This window comes from Manacus candei, unplaced genomic scaffold, assembly GCF_025592945.1.
Source record: "Manacus candei isolate 608988 ecotype Guabito, Panama unplaced genomic scaffold, ASM2559294v1 h1tg000131l, whole genome shotgun sequence".
Classification (NCBI taxonomy): Eukaryota; Metazoa; Chordata; class Aves; order Passeriformes; family Pipridae; genus Manacus; species Manacus candei.
Window position 1 is genome coordinate 1,309,459 of NW_026138179.1, and position 16,401 is coordinate 1,325,859.

A 16,401-nucleotide genomic window follows, 5' to 3' on the forward strand; every position below is an offset into this window, starting at 1 on the left:
AGAAAACCATGTTATACAGCTAGAGAATCTTATTCTAGGCTGGATACCTGCCCAGACACAAGAAAAATCATGCTAAGAAAGTACCTAAGGCTGTAACTGTTTAACCACAGTTATTTTTGCATAGCAAAGGAATTTGATGTTGGAGTACTCTTTTCCAGTCTTGTTTTTAACATGTAAAATGTTGAATTGAAATATTGAACTGTGAGATTTATTATCCCAAAGTTATCTGGCCTTACCAGTTTAGGAGATCAAGCAGTGGAATAGAATTCTGAAGAAGAAGAGCTGGTGTGGCAGTAAAAGACATAAATTCAGAGTTGAGAGTTAAGATTAAAAATAAAGGCAGGAAAGCATATCAAGGCATTGAAGGCAGCCATGGCAACCATAGAACTTCTTTGTCTTGCAATTTACATTGTCAATTAAAGCATTTTAGGTTTTGGTCTCAGTTTTTATGAAATTGAGTTCTAAAAATTATTTTTCTTTTCTAGAAAAAATTGCATTTTGTCTTATGTTCTAACTCTCCTTTCCTTGCCTTCATGTGAAGGCAACTATAAGCAGAGTTTTCCACTGACTGAATTATTTCCCTATGAGATCTTGCTTTATCTCTATTTGAAAGGAGAGGTTCTCTTTTTTTATTCTTAGGGGCAGAGATTAAAAGAAGTGCATGCCAATTCTTACACAGAGATTATTTTACATTTTGTTACAGGATTCATGCATCAGACATAAGTGTAGCTTAAAAATACTCTCCTCACTGATTCCTACTTAAATGTTTTCAAGCTGTTACAAGGCATATGAAATACAGATCCAATTGAAAGGATTTTGCATCACAAATATAGTACCTAGGTGAATCACAGATATTTATTTACAGGTCTAAAAATAGACTTAGTAGGTGCCTTATGAATAAAATATCCTGGTTGCCTGGAAAGCTCCAGACCCTGAGCGGTGCAGCTTTGGGATCCATTGTGATCAGTAATCCAACACCACCTATGAAAAAATGAGCTCTGGAGAGATACGGCTCAACTTTATAGTCTTACTAATTTTTAATATGAAAAAAATCACTGTGTTGCTATCAGCTCTGTGTTCCAAATTTGGTAGTTACATTCAATGCTATAAATTGTGAATTAAAATAATGTTTTAGGCAGTAATGCATCACTAGTGAAACTAAACCATGATGGCATTATTTTGGAAACAGTTGTGAAATAAAAGCATAACTTAATACTTTCAACTCTCATGTGGATATTAAACTATATTTTAGCATCAGCTAATGTAATAGATTTTTAATATATAATAAAGCTTGATATGATTAATTTAGTACTAAATTGAAGAGAAACATCTGCCTATGAATACTGTATGAAAGTTATTCTTCCAGGCCCTTTTTCAGCAGCAGCCATGGCTGCCATGGATGTGTTACTGTGTTGATTTGAGGAGCTTTTAAAGGACAAGCAGTGTGTGCTTGCACTTCATTACACATTGCATGGTGTGATGTGCCACCTAGTGTTAAATTCCCCAGAAGGAGGAAAACTGCAGGTGTCATCGACAGGGCACTTGGAGAGTTAGTGGATTTCTGGAATGTTGGGTGTTCAGGAATATACTGTGTATGAGCAGCAGAGTGAGGAGCTAAGGTTTACATCTGTTTTTACTGAGTGTTTATTTTCATATTTGCTTTCCAGTGCTCTGTTCCATAACCCTGGGTGTCTGTGGATACAATCTGCCCAAACACTTCCCAGCTCCAGCCGTGCATTTGGATGTTTATGCCTCAGGTACTGTTGATACCTGGGCCATCCTTGGTGAGAGTGCACGGTTTATGCTGTACTTACAAAGAAGTTAAACTGAAGAGAAACAGTTTTCCAGGGGCTTCTAAATGCATTTAACTGTGTAGGCAAAAAATGTAATAGCCCCCGAGATTTTGGAAGGATTACTCATCTGTTTTGTAATGCAAGGTATATTCTGGTGATAAGCTTAGTTGGCCAACATTGCCTTACTCTGCTTCTATCACACAAGCAGAGATGGGATTTCATGCAGTCAGGTAGTGTGTTGCTTAGGAAGTGTATTTTTCTGTGAAAAAAAATGTCTTCTGTATTTGAGGAAGGGAGGAGAGATTTTTTTCACCAATCCACATCATGGATTTAACTAAAAACCTTTAACTCAATGAACATCCTTTCCAAATTATGTATGAATTTCAATTCTAACAAAGATAATGGGTTGAGGAGATTACGTGTTGATATAGTCAAGAGTGATGGATCAAAATGTACCCCCATAGTGATGTTCTGCAACAGTTTCAGGATTCTGATTAATCCTGGAAAAGAACTCATAATACTTCTCCACTTAACATAAATCTGAAAAACATTCTTTCATTGAAAAGAATTGAACCTTCCTTCTAAAAGCCAACATTTCTGTCCTAAGGGCAGTGCCAGTGCGTAAATAATGTTAAACTTGAACTTTTCAGTTGAAAATTTGAGCTTCTGAAATAATAATACTGTTAAAATTCATAAATTAAAAAGCTTTCAAAAATTGTTATTTTAAGAAAGTGAAACAGAGCCTTGATTTTTAAAAGGAATATCTTATTGCTTATTAGGTATGATCTTCAAAACCACACTAAAAAAAGAATTTTAGCAATTCTCAAAGAATCTGAATTCATTACAGGAATGGACATTCCCTGTCCTGATCATTAGTTGGGTATGTCAGGCTGTTGTTGGTATTTTAGAATATAATTAGAAGCTATTTTGGTGTTCAAGACCTTTTACAAAGTTATTAATACCTGGTGTTGGTGTTTTCCCTCCTCATACAATAACTCAATGATATGTCATTCTTTTTCATGCAAACAAGAAGGAGAAATGGAGAACTCACTCTATCCAAGCTCTGGGTTTCTGATATTTATTTTCTACATTGTGTTAATTTTCTAAATTAGCCTCATTTTGTAACGGTTTCGGGCAAAGCAGTGTAGAAGCAGCTTGTTTTGTGGTCTGGCAGCAATCTCATCTGAAATGGGAACTATTTAAAGCACTTGTCAGATAAATATAACTTTCTCTTCATTGTAGTTGAAGAAGGGAAATGGCTTTTGTAGAGAGTACTTTTACTATGGAGGCAAACTACAGAATCCCTGCATTTTTGAGTTAGCAGCAGTTGAAGTAATAGAGTATGAATGGAGAATATTAAATGGTATCTCACACCAAAATGCAACACACTTTTATTTGGAAATTAATGTCAGTTGAAACACAGTAGAAAACTGCACATCTTGAGGTTTTTTAATGAATTGAATGCAATAAGTGTAAAGAGAGTAACTCTGAAATCTCTCCTATTTTTGTATGTATAAACATACCAAATGTAACACTACTCTTGTTGCAGGCTAAATTTTGTAAAAAGCTGCCCCAAGTCCTCTGTGTTTCCGTAACCTGTGCTGTTCCCACTAACAGAGCTCTGTGCACAGCAGGCTGTGGATCTGTGCACATCAGTGTTCACTGAGCCAGCTCAGGTCTTTCAGAACTACATTCTAGAGGCAGCCCTGACCAACCTCATCGGGAGTCAGAAACTTCACTTCCTTGCAATGAGGTGAATGAGAGGAAGGTGGTTTTTCACTTGCACAGCACCAACCCAGAAAGACACTGAAAGGTGACTGTCTAGGTCACAGAAAAGTGAATTTTGCTATCATATAGAAAGCTATTGTTTATTTCGTAGAGCAAAGTCAAAAAAGTGAATCATACAATTCACTATCACTCGACCAAATTGGTGTCATGCACCTCTCAGTGGATATTCGTATGGACATGCCACTCACACTCACAGTTTTTAAATCTTTATTAAGTATGCACATGAATTTAGGGTTATCTGACAAACATTTTGAGTCACTGCGGTTTAAAAATATTACCTCACAAAATTAGCTTTTACTGGAGTCATAATTAGAGTTGTAGAAAGAGTTTGAAAGAGCAAATTGTTCTGTTCATTAGAAAATCCATCTGCAGAGCTCTAATTTCCCAATATTTATTGGTAGTGATGGTGTAAGTATTGTGTGTAGCAGAAGGAGCTCAGCTTGACTGTTCAGATCCCAGATGGAACTTGAGCTGCTGGCAGTTTAAAAATTCTATATTTGAATTACAAATTCCTTTAAATGTTGATGCAAAGGAATAATCACAGAACAGGAAGAAGTCAGAAAACTGGAAGAGTAGAAGTGATCTGAATATATTCCCTTCCACTTCAGCTAACATTCTGCTGCCCCTGACAGTGTCTGATAACAGCCTGGAATGTCAAATGGAGCACAGGATGGCTCCTGCCCCCAGCCCAGGATGCTGCTCAGCCAAGTCATTAGTTTATGGAGCTCTTCAATGCATATTAAGTCACATTAGGATGCAAAATACAGTTTTTCATGTCAAGGCCTACAAAAATCTTAATACAATTTTCATAGACATTTAAAAAGAAGGACTTGGCACAGCAGATTTCTGGAATACTGTTACACTGGCACTGAGTTTAGCTATTCTTAACCTGGTTGCCTGTGTACCTTTTAGTTTCAAAGTTTGGGGGATGTAAGCTTCTGCAATGCTGTACTAGGATATAAAGGTTATATCATATCAGTTGACAGAAAACATCATACCTGCCACTATGCACAGGAGGAAATAAACTTTGCAAAATGGATGTATTGAGGGAGTCTGAAAGAAAAGATACAAGTGTGTGTCATTTTGCTATAGTTCTTTTAATGCATAAAACAAAAAGCAATGATGGTGTCTAAATACAAAAATTATACACAGCTTTGAATATCGCTTTGAAACATGATTCTAAGAATGCTAAAGCCATGTCTACAGTCTTCAGTAAATGTGTGTTTAGTGGTTGGGGATAATATCCAGGGCAAATCTTGACAGTAGCTTACACTTGACATGCAGATTAACTGACAAGTCGTATAAATATATTCCAAAATGAACTTGGATTAGGTTATGATCTCTGAGTACTTAGTTTGGCTTTCTCTGTAGATCACCTCAAGTTATTTCCACATAATTCCATGTGCCACCTGCTCTTGTTGATAAAGTACTGACTGAAGTAATTTGGTGGCCTGGGCAGCCCCTGCCCTCTGCCAGACATGCAGCCCCGGGGAGCAGAGTCAGCTGGCATGGGTGGGTTTTGCTTGAGGACTCCCAAAGGCTCTTTTCATGACAGAAGTGACTGTATCTCTTACGTTCTCTTTGGAGGAAACAGGAGGAAGAAATGCACATTCAGTTTTGTTGAATGAAAAAACACCACTGCAAGTATTATTGCCGTGGCTCTGTGTGCCTGCAGCCTCCCTGCCAGAGCAGAGCCTGAGGTTCTGTCAGGGGGAATACTGCCAGAGAAGGGCGACTGCCAAATACACACAGGCTGGAAAAGTCCTGGGAAGAATACACAGAGAGGAGAGGGGAGGGGAGGGGAGGGGAGGGGAGGGGAGGGGAGGGGAGGAGAGGGGAGGGGACGGGAGGGGAGGGGAGGGGAGGGGAGGGGAGGGGAGGGAAGAAGAGAGAGAGAAAGAAGTGTACAATGGACAGGTAGAAGGAATGAGCAAATGAGCATTATGAATACATTTAGGGAAAAAATAAAACAAAAGGGGAGGACCTGATAACAAGATAGGAAATTACAAATTAAAGATAAAGGATATAAAGATGAGAGAAAAGCATTCTTACACACCTGGAGGCAAGTAGTGCTTTGTAGAATCCTTAAGTAATGCAAAATTATCAATGGAACCTCATTATAGATTAGAGCATGTAAAACTTTAAGCTAACCTTATGCTTTGACATGTTTTTTATCCACCCTGGTGTAACATACCCAAAACCCATCCAAAAATGTGCTGCCTGTCATGTGTGATCTCCTACTTTCTTGAGAACCTGTTCCCATAGCAACATTTCTATCTCATTATAGCCTAGGTATGTAAGTATAGCAAATTAAATTTACATTTCTATGTGTGCTCATACCTTTTTTTTGCCTGAAAACCCCCCACATGTATTGTGTGGGTACTCAGATGGCAAACTGTATGTGTGTTTTTGAGCCCAGGATGCTTGGTTGGGATCTTTTCTCACCCAGAAATAAATAAGCACTAGAACTTAATAAGGAAATACATTTAAATAATATCCCAAGGCTGGAAAACCTGAAACTATTAATTAGTTTCGTAATTAGCCATATATTTTTAAAGGTTTCAAAACATATTTTTGAAAAGAAAAAATGTTCTGTGGAAGTAGATTATGAATTTCAAACTTGAAATTCTGTCTGTTTTAAAGACTTACATTTAAGTTGCATATATATCGTACATCTTGAATTAGGAGTGTTGTGATAACCCAGCTGCAGCTTTGTACAGCTCGACATGTTGAATTGCTTTAGTGGAGAACTACTGGTCTGTGATCACACCTGTAAACATTCTGATTGTGCTTTTTTCTGGTCAGGGTTCCCTCAATAGTAGATGTAGAAACCATTGTCATTTTACTTAGATTAGAGAGTTAAATTGGGTATTTTAAAAAGTAATTACAGTGATTGGGTTTTGGAGTCAGAATTCTAATGAGAGGTTTTTTTGTTACTGAGAATGCAAAGTGTGATTAACAATTCCTGGCTCAAATACTGGCTTGCAAAACTGGCAAGTTAGAAAGTAATAAAATAAAATACGCAGTAAGCTTAAAGGGCATATACAACCTTCATACCAGCTCTCTTCCTTCGTTTATTGGTGGAAGTAGAATGGTAGTATGCAGGTAGGAAATGCTGGGTGGTGCAGTGTCATACTGGAATTCGCTTGGATACAGTGCAGCTGTAGTTCCACAGCTTTTTCCAGCTCTTTCAGAAAGTTACCCAGTGTTTTCAGGGAAGCAGAGCAGCTGCCCAGGAACTGAGTCCCAGTTTTACTATGCAGAGCAGACAGTTGTTTTTGAGCAGCTGAGGCAGAAAGAGTACTTTGTCTTCCCACAGGAGTACTTGGCTAATTGTTAATGTGCCTTTTAGGTGATCTTGTGCAACAGCTTTGGATGCTTTAAATGTTCCATACTTCATACAGAACTTTGAAATATGCTGTTTATTACATTTGTAGAAGGAAAGGATAGGATTACAAAATCATAGCATGTATGAATTTTCTAGGGCTTAAGGCTCTAACCATTACTGATTTCTGATACAGTCATGCTAATACACATTTAGCAGATTAAGAGGCTCCCTCATTAGCACTCCTCTTACTCTTTTTCCCATCCTCAGTATTGTTTAAGGAACTTCCCTGGCATAAAGAAAATCAGCAAGAACAGGAAGCAACTGCCCTTTGCTTCCAGCTGCAGATGATGTGCTCACGTTCTGTGGCACCTACAAGGCAGGAGTGTTGGCTTTGTGTACCTGCTGGGGAGAAGACAACTTGTGGGGCAGGTCTGGACCCAGCTGGGAACAAGGCTCTTCGTGGCTTTGTAACTAAAGGGTTTAACAGAGCTGGAACACTGTATTGACAGCCCCTTCAAATCCCAAATAGCTCCCCGGGTAGTTGGGGGGGTGTGCTGCAGCTCTGTTGCTGGTGGAAGGAGTATTTCCTGGCACTTGGCTGGGGTTTCAGTATTCTGACATGTGCCCTGAAGGGCAGTTTTAGACTGCACCCAAACACTATGCTTTAGTGCCAGCCATAGCAGCTGCTGATGTAATATTACTCTGTAATTTAGTGCTTTTCTTTGCAGTTAGGGAGAGAATAATTTTTAAATGAATTTCCTTTCTCCAGAAAGAATTATTACTTGATCCAAAAGAATTATGTGGTGGTATTTAACTAGTAGTATAAATTCTTCTTTTTTCAGACATTGACAAAGAAAGAGAAAACATGAGATGGAACATATCAGAAATATTAATAAAGGAAGAGGAATTTACTGATGTGTTGCAAAACCTTTCCAAGGTAATTTAACAACATTTCCAAAAAGTATGTAAATTGTCAACTGTAGTATGAGACTCCTTCTTTAACAGCTTATTTCCAGATTGAAGGAGTACAATGAACTTACTTTTAGATTCATAAATCCAACAGATTTTTAGTTATTGCAATTGGGTCACAAACTGAAATATTCAAGGAAACACCGTTCTAAATATTATCCCAGATTTTTAAAAGGTTCATTTAGATTTAAAAGTGTGTTTAGTTTAAATTCTGCTCCTGTCTAGTGCCTTATTTTAAACAAAGATATGGTTGGCAGATTTTGTTGAAGTGTGATGCAACACACTTCAGTGGATGTTGGGAATTACCCTCATCTTTCTAGAATCTTTTTTGATCTAACATTGCCCTGAGCAACCAGGACTTAGGAGACTTTGTAAAGCACCTGATAGGAATGAACACTGGCAATTTTTTAAGTCATGCTGAGTCCAAGCACATCATGATCCTTACAGAAATTAAAATCTATATAGAGCAAATTGTACTACTTAATATAAAGTTAACAGAACCTCCTGGAGACTGTGAATTACTGTTACCTGCTGTTTGCCATTCTCTAGGCAGGATGTCTTAGAGCAGAAGTGTCTCAACAAATGTGTAGTACTGATTCAGAAAACACATGCTACAGGAAGTGGGGGTTTTTAACCTAAAAAGTCTGAACTCTCTTTCTAACTGCATGAAGCAGTTTACAATATAAGTTATTAGAAATAAATTACCTGGTCCTCTGAATAATTTACTCTACCAACACAGAAAAACAAGTACATGTAAGTTGATTCTAGCAATTCATCAAGATACGGTTGTATGTCTGAGGCAACATGTCCATGGAAATCTCTTTAATTGCCCTGCATTAAGGGAGTCTGTTCAACTATGGTAGAACAAAGTAAAACCAGAAAGCATGAATAATGTAGTATTGAGTATAACTTCTGGTTATACACTTCAGCATTTTCCAGTTCTCAGTTTCTAGGGACATTAACATTTCAATCTGCTTACATTTTTGCATATGGCAACACTTGATTGATTAAAAATATACCAAGGCTCTAAACCACAGCATATTGCAGTGGAAACCAGGTTTAGTAGTCTGTGTGATGAATTCTCAGAATCAGGTGAAGTGTGCAGCATTAACTGAGAGATTTTTTTGTATTGCTTTTTTTTCCTGTATTCAGGTAATGATGAAATATAAATGGTAGCATATGTAACAATGATAAATGCAGAAATAACCGATCCAAAGCTGCAAAACAGCATTTCACATGTCAGCTTGTTCTGTAAATCTGCACAAATCACTTAACTCTGCATTCCTGCCTTGCTCAATCCAGCTGTGTGTGATGATAATGGAACTTGAGTGTCTTATGACTGACTGTAGGTGAAAACTGAACAAACTTTTACTGTATGAAGCAAAGAAGGGGGAAGGGCTCTCTGTTCACTCCAAAGGGAACAGGATGCCAGCCAGTGTTTGTGTGCTATTGAAATGCAAAACAGGGAGGAAGCCTTAGAGGAGCAGCTGAGGTCACTTGTCTGTTCAGCCTGGAGGAGACCGAGGGGAGACCTCACCGTGGTCTTCAATATCCTCCAAAGGGGCAGCAGAGGTACCAATCTCTGCACTCTCATGACCAGGCACAGGCCTCTGAGCTCAGCTCACCTGCTTAGAGCATGGTGCTAACAAAACCCAAGGCAGGATCCCCCTGTGGGCCGTTCACCCAAGAGCTGGCCTTGATGACCCTTATGGATCCCTTTCAACTCAGAGTATTCTGTGATTCTAACTCTAGGAAATGGCATCAAGCTGAGTCACAGGAGGTTTAGGTTGGATACCAGGGAAAGGCTTTTCACCCAGAGGGTGGTTGGGCACTGGAACAGGCTCCCCTGGGAAGTGGTGACAGCACCAAATCTGCCAGAGTTCCAGAAGTGTTTCAGCAATGCTCTGAGGCACATGGTGGGATTGATGTGCAGGGCCAGAAGTTGGACTCGATGATCCTCATGGGTCCGTTCCAACTCAGCAAATTCTGTCATTGTATTTTCATTTACAATTTCATACATGAAAAGCTTGTCACCTGAATCATCTACCTCTGTGTCTAGCTGCATTAAGTACTTCAGACCTTTGGTTTAAAAAAGAGCAAGCTGTGCAGATTTAGATCAGGTAGATTATCTTGAGGTGTTTACCTTGCATTGTTTAATAATACTACCTTTCTAAACAAACAAACAAAAAGAAGTGCTACTGAATTCTAGGGTTGCATATCTAAGGGTTAGTAGACTTTCTGCAGGGAGGCGGCTGCATTGAATCAGCCCTGATCTGACAAGCATGTGTTGCTATGGCAATGGAGACTATGGAATGTGAACATGCTGCTTCAGCCATGTGACAAATACGAAGCCTAAGATCTCGGATACATATTTTTATTTTTTTAAAGCATGGGTCTGCTATACTTTTCCCATTAAAAATTGATAGCAATGAACCTTTTTCTTCTAATATTTTGAGTGATTGAAAGCTCACTTTGGCACTTCAAACTTGCCTATAGTGTATTTATAAATAAAACTACTGAATAAAAAAAGGACAGTGTTTTACAGGCTGCAGGTTTATAGATGCTCCTATTAAATACTGGAAGCTTATTTTATGAACAGTTTTAATACAATTCTTTGTGTAACTGATGTTAGAAGACAGCAAAATTGGCTTTACAGTAATGATGTTTGGTGTTAAAGTAGAAAAAAATCAAGCATGTAAATGTTCTTTGAGCATTTGAGTGTGTCCTCGAAGGTCTGTGTTAAGGGACTGTGGTAGTTTAGTCTAGGCCTTCCTTGGTGACTAGTTTGTAACCAAGGAAGGGCCCATATTTCCCGGTACTCCCTACAATTTTTACGGAAGCCAGGGGTATAAGAAGAAAGGAGGAGAGGCCTTCGCTCTCTTTCCTTCCAGTGGCTCTGAGGCTGCGGGTTCCCTGCTGTCAGCTCTGCCATGTGGGGAGTGAGGCCTGCTGAGGCCTGGCCAACCTTGGGGAGTGAGGCCTGCTGAGGCCTGGCCAACCTTGGGGAGTGAGGCCTGCTGAGGCCTGGCCGACCTTGGCAGGCGGAGGGTGCCGGTGCTCGTTCCAGTGCGACTTCTGTTGTCCCAAGGAGAGTAGTAAGATATTCCTTTACTAATTCTCTAGTTGCTAGATCTTGGGTTATTGACTGTGTATGTTTGATTTTGGTTTTGTTCCTTTCCCCTTCCTCCTTCCCTTTCCCTCTTCCTTTCGGAAATTGTATATAGTATTTCATCTGCAATATATGTAAATACATTTATTTTCATATAAGTTTGGCTAGTTTGGATGTTTCTAAACTAGTTTTTTTTTTTCCTTAGCACTGTGCTGGAGGTTTTTTTTGGTGTTGGGTCGGGGACTTGGCGGGGAGCCAACTAAAACTTAGACAGGGACAAAAATGGATGGATTTTTGTGTCTGAATATCACAATCCCTTTTACATCCAACAGTATACTGCAAATAAATTGGATTTCAGTGGGCAGTTTTGCTTTGTAGCATTTCTGCAAGGTAGTTGTGCTTGATTCTGTGGAACAGCTTGGCTCTTTGCAGTCTCAGAACTACGCACTGCACTGTTTGCTCTGATAATGACATGAAACACTCGTTATTTTTTTCCTTTTCCTTGCTACATCCTTTTTTGAGTTTATGACTACTCATTTCCCAAATGGTATAGAATTCTTTAACTGTATCCACATAAATCCCACCCCACAGCCACTTCCCCCATAGGATCACTGAGCAATGAGCACCCACAAATACAATGTCCCACACGTGCCCCAGGGGGAGGATGTGCCTCCAAGGGCCCAAGAGGGTCTAGGCAGATTTTCAGCTCTCACCAGAGCTGTATTTTATTAACCTCACCTCGTGTCATAAATCTTTGCCAGGTGGGTTAAAGATCACTTTTCCACAGGCATTTTTGTAAACCCTCAAGTGCAAAGGCCATGATAATATTGGTCACCATGAGCTTCTGGCAGAGCTGACACAGGACAACTGAAGTTTGTGAACAGGAGTTTGTTGTTGAACTGTAGCAAAATTGTGGTACATCATTGGGAATCCTGGCTTATAACTGACAACTGCAAGCTAGGTTTGGAACTTGCGCTGGCTGTTGGTTCATCATCTTTCAGCCAAATTTTACTTCTTAAATTTAAAGAGGAGGTGGGAGTAAAGACAGGTTTGCATTAAGAATGTAGCACTTCTATTCTGCCTTGAAATAACCCTGTGAAGTAAGAGTGCTTAGGAGGTAAAAACTGGAACAAGTAATTGAATACATAAAGAAAGAGTAAGGAGAATTTTTCAAGTGATTCAGTACCTTCCTCTGTTCTGAAGTTTGCCCAAGCACTCCTACATACCACCTCCTGTGGTGCAGGACATTTTAATGTACTGTGGGAGGTTAGCATACAAATCCCTACTGACTGCACTTGTGCATGGCTTCCCACACACCTTTGGAAATAAGTTCCCTTATTTAGAAAAGTTAATGAGTGTTATAGCTGTGTCCCAAACGACAAGTGCAGTGGGTAGAAAATTACCCATTATGCTGATTTTTAATTAAATAGCATTTAATAATTTTTGACTTTGCTTCTGAGATAAGTTTGTGAACCAAGTGTGAGCAGTCAGTAACACAGAGGAGTGGCCTTGTGCTGAGGACTGGAAAGCTTGATGCTGCATCTTGAGGCAAGTACCTTGCCCAGGGTTAAGCCACAATATTGGTGAAGTCAAATTTGCTCTGATGTTGAGTCACTGCTTGCACTGATGACAAACACAGAGCTTAGGAGAAAACTAGGAATCCTCTGCAATTCATAACTAATATAGTACAGATGACATGACAACACCAAGGAAGTAATTAACAGCTTATCAGTAGAAGTTTCTGACCAGTCTCTCAGCTTTCAATGACATGAATGTTTTAGGCTGCTTCACTCAGCACAATCCAACATTTGCTGAAGGCAGTCAGAGCTTCCCAGACTGCTTTTGTGCAATGAGTTCCTGGTTCACAACTGGAACTCAGAGCTGTTACAGTGAAACACATGGAATGTAAGGTCAGGTCTAAACCTTACAGCTCTTATTATTTATCACAACTTGACTAATTCCAGCAGATAAAAATATGGCACTCCCTGTGTTCAACCTGCCACTTCTCTGCAAGAAAAAAAGTGTTTTTATCGATCATGTGTTCGTACATTTCTGAAAGGTCAGTAGGAGCCTGCCCATACCTTCTACTCATTAGTGAAACCAGACAAATCAGTTTAACTACTCAATTTACTAACAGGAGTACAGGAAATAGAAACAAACAATAAACTACAACAAATTAAATAGTTTACTGTATTGATTTGAAACAGTCAGGAAAACATACTGACTGAACATACACTTAGCATTCACAAAAACTTTTCTGAAAGGAGTAAGTATCTTACTCTATTCCATTAATGTATCTCACTTCCTAAGGACTTGATGCTAAATATTTACTCCCAAGAAAAGCCTCACATTAAGTCTAAGAAAACTTTTTCAAGTAGATTTGATCCCAAATTCTGGCTGCTTCATTGTACAGAAATAGGGTTACGTGTATCTAGCTGAAAAATTAAATACATTTTTAAATATGTAAATACCTAACAGGGGCTGGGGTAAAGAGTTATAGAAGTGGTATTTCTTCTTGTGCACTTCACTGTTTTGTGCTTCTGAAAAAATACTTGCTAATACTTGGTCATACTTGGATATACATCTGACAGGTCACTATTACCTTGAAAAAATAGAATTATTTCCCAGATTAACAAAATTTGGTATTTTGTTTAGAAACAGATTAGTAAAAACTATCTCTAACTTTTGCTATGGATCAAGCCATTTCCTCACCTAAATTCTGTGAGATTTAAACACAAAAGGTATAAATTTTACTTTACAAATTGAATCCTTCTAGACTGAAAACAGAAATGTGAAGTAGAGGTAATAGAACTTGTCTCCTGTTCTACTGTTAAGCTGCAGCAGAGACAATTTCTTGTTTAAATTAGGTGATACTCCTGTTCTAGAGAAATATCCTGTCATGTATGTTTATGTCCTTGTCTCAGTGGTAATAAACCAGTGATCCTCCTCAGAAAGTTAATAACAAAACCAGCTGAACAATGAAAAACATGATGACCTTGAATTTATTGCACAGGCTGGTCTGACCTGGGAGATGAAGTAAAGTGTTCTTAAAATGGAAGACATGAAAAAACGCCAAAATACAGCAAGGCACATGGCTCTTAGGTGAGCTCCCTGCCAGGAACCTGAGACATCCTCAGCACTGAAGCCCAGAGAGCAGAGCCAGGCAGGTTAATCACCAGGAGTACTGCAGGGCTCTGAAACAGGGAGTGCTACATGACTTTTAGCTAGGTGGAGAGAGCAAATATTTTGTCTCCTTTTCTCTTTCTCCACATGTAAATCCAGATTCTTTGCTGCTTCTCACCAGAAACATGTTCTTAAGGCAAATGATCTATACGTGTATTTTGTGCAAATATTTGATAACTTCAGGATTCCCAGACAGCTCCAGCCCTTCCTGTTCAGCAATCCAGATCAGTGTGCTGGCCAGCTGAGAGCCCAGGCAGCTTTCAGTCAGCATTTGCCAAGCACATTCTGCCATGGGAGAGTCAAACACCAGTGCCTGCAGGCCAGCCAGTTACCTGTTGTTTCCTCTGCCCTCACTGAGGCAGAATTTTCCTTCTACTTTGATGGAGTAGATTTTAAAAGCAAACACAAATACATCATAGCCTGACAGACATCATTCTATCAGCCCAGCCTCCCACTTCCCCCTGCTGCCTTTGGACATTTCAGGTCTTTCTTTTCTCATTATCTGACATCCTTAAGCTCTGAGCTAATTGCTTTCTTTTCATAGGCAACCCTGCTAAGAAAACATTGATTTCTTAAACTTAATTTGCCATTATTAAAGCATTTGGTGTCCCTCCAAAAAGAAGGTGTAAATCACATTTTATTGTTACTGATTTGCTTCTGTCTGTGTGGAAGATTTTCATGCAGTGTTTGGCTTTGGAAGGTTTATTTTTGCTTAAGGTGCTGACATTTTGCTAACCATTTAAGCAAGGGAAAATAGCTTGGGCTCAGTGACAAAAACCTGATTGGAAAGGTCTGAATGGAAGGCAGGAAGGAGAATGTTTGTGTCACTGGATTAGGAGCCAAAACTGGACTAAGGGATTTTTTAATTGAATGTTTGCTGGTTTATCTTTTATGTTCATAGACTATTTTGGGTTGGAAGGGACCTTAAAGATCATCTAGTTCCAACTCCCCTGCCATGGGCAGGGACACCTTCAACTAGACCAGGTTGCCAGAGCCCCATCCAACCTGGCTCTGAACACTTCCAGGGATGAGACACCACAGCTTCTCTGGCAACCTGTGCCAGGGCCTCACCACCCTCATGTTAAAGAATGTCTTCCTTATATCCAATCCAAACCTACTGTCTTTCAGTTTGAAGCCATTCCCCCTTGTCCTGTCATGTCCTATGTCATATTTTACTTACATTTTTCTTCATTGTGTCGTAGTCTGGTATAAAAGTACTAAAGTATTTAATTGAAACATGGAAAATGTGAAGTAACACATACTGCAAAATTTGCCAGTAGATGAAAAATCAAGGATGCATTATCTTCATATGGGATTAACTGCTTTGGAACCTGCAGTTGGCTCAGCAGATGAAATTCCTGACAAGGAACATGTAATGCAGGAAGTGCATTCACTCACCTGGCCTTTCTCTCCAGTATTCTCTCCTCTGTCAAAGAGCAGCCTGCCCCCTCTGCCCTTACTCTAGCAAATGATCTGTTCTGGGAACTGAAGATGCTTTAATGACAAGAGCACTAACTTTGGAGTTAAAGGCACATGATTAGATTCCACCTAAAGGAATTTGAACAAACTACCTGTGTCTGAGTCTTATAAGGACAACAGTACTTGCCTTTTTCTAGAAACATCACAAGAAATACCACAAGAACTCAGGACTGAAGCAGTTACAACAGAAGTGAGGATTTCTCACGCATACCAGAGATTATATCATTCTCTGCTTTCTGATTTTACTGTCACTGAAACCTCTTTAACAATTCACTACACAATTCCACATTCCAAAGGTCCTTCCAGACCCCTGAACCGTGTAAAGCAGGGTTGGCCAATCCATGGTGTGGGACTTGCAGGTCCCTGTTTTGTATGCCCCGGTGATGTGGATAGGCAGGGACCCCTTATTACTGCCCTGGCCAGCCCTGTCTGGATTTAGTAAGAATTACTGAGATTTCCTCTATTCTACTTTCACCTTTTTCATACAGGTACAAAGACCCTGCTAGCACAGCTAAAACAATAGCCATGCTCCTGGCTCATCTTAACCTGCTTAATCTTTCTTTGATGACCTCAGACACAGCTCAATTACAAAAATACTAAGAGTTATGAGAATACTTGGTCTACAGGCACAGTATTTTCATGCAGTCAAATTTACCATCTGTTTTGATGACTTCACTCACATAAGGTGACATTTTTACTTATGCATGGAACTGCAGCTTGGTCAATAATTCTGCCTTCCCAGAAAGGTTACT

General features: G+C 39.4%; 1 long non-coding RNA gene across 1 annotated transcript in view; it reads left to right on the plus strand.

The window, feature by feature from the left end:
• The window catches only part of LOC127462596 (uncharacterized), a 71,182-nt gene that overhangs the window by 45,884 nt on the left and 8,897 nt on the right, over positions 1-16,401 (plus strand). The window contains exons 4-5 of the long non-coding RNA XR_007900497.1: positions 1,668-1,757; positions 7,752-7,846. This is a non-coding gene — a long non-coding RNA (uncharacterized LOC127462596). The remainder of the gene's footprint in view (positions 1-1,667; positions 1,758-7,751; positions 7,847-16,401) is intronic.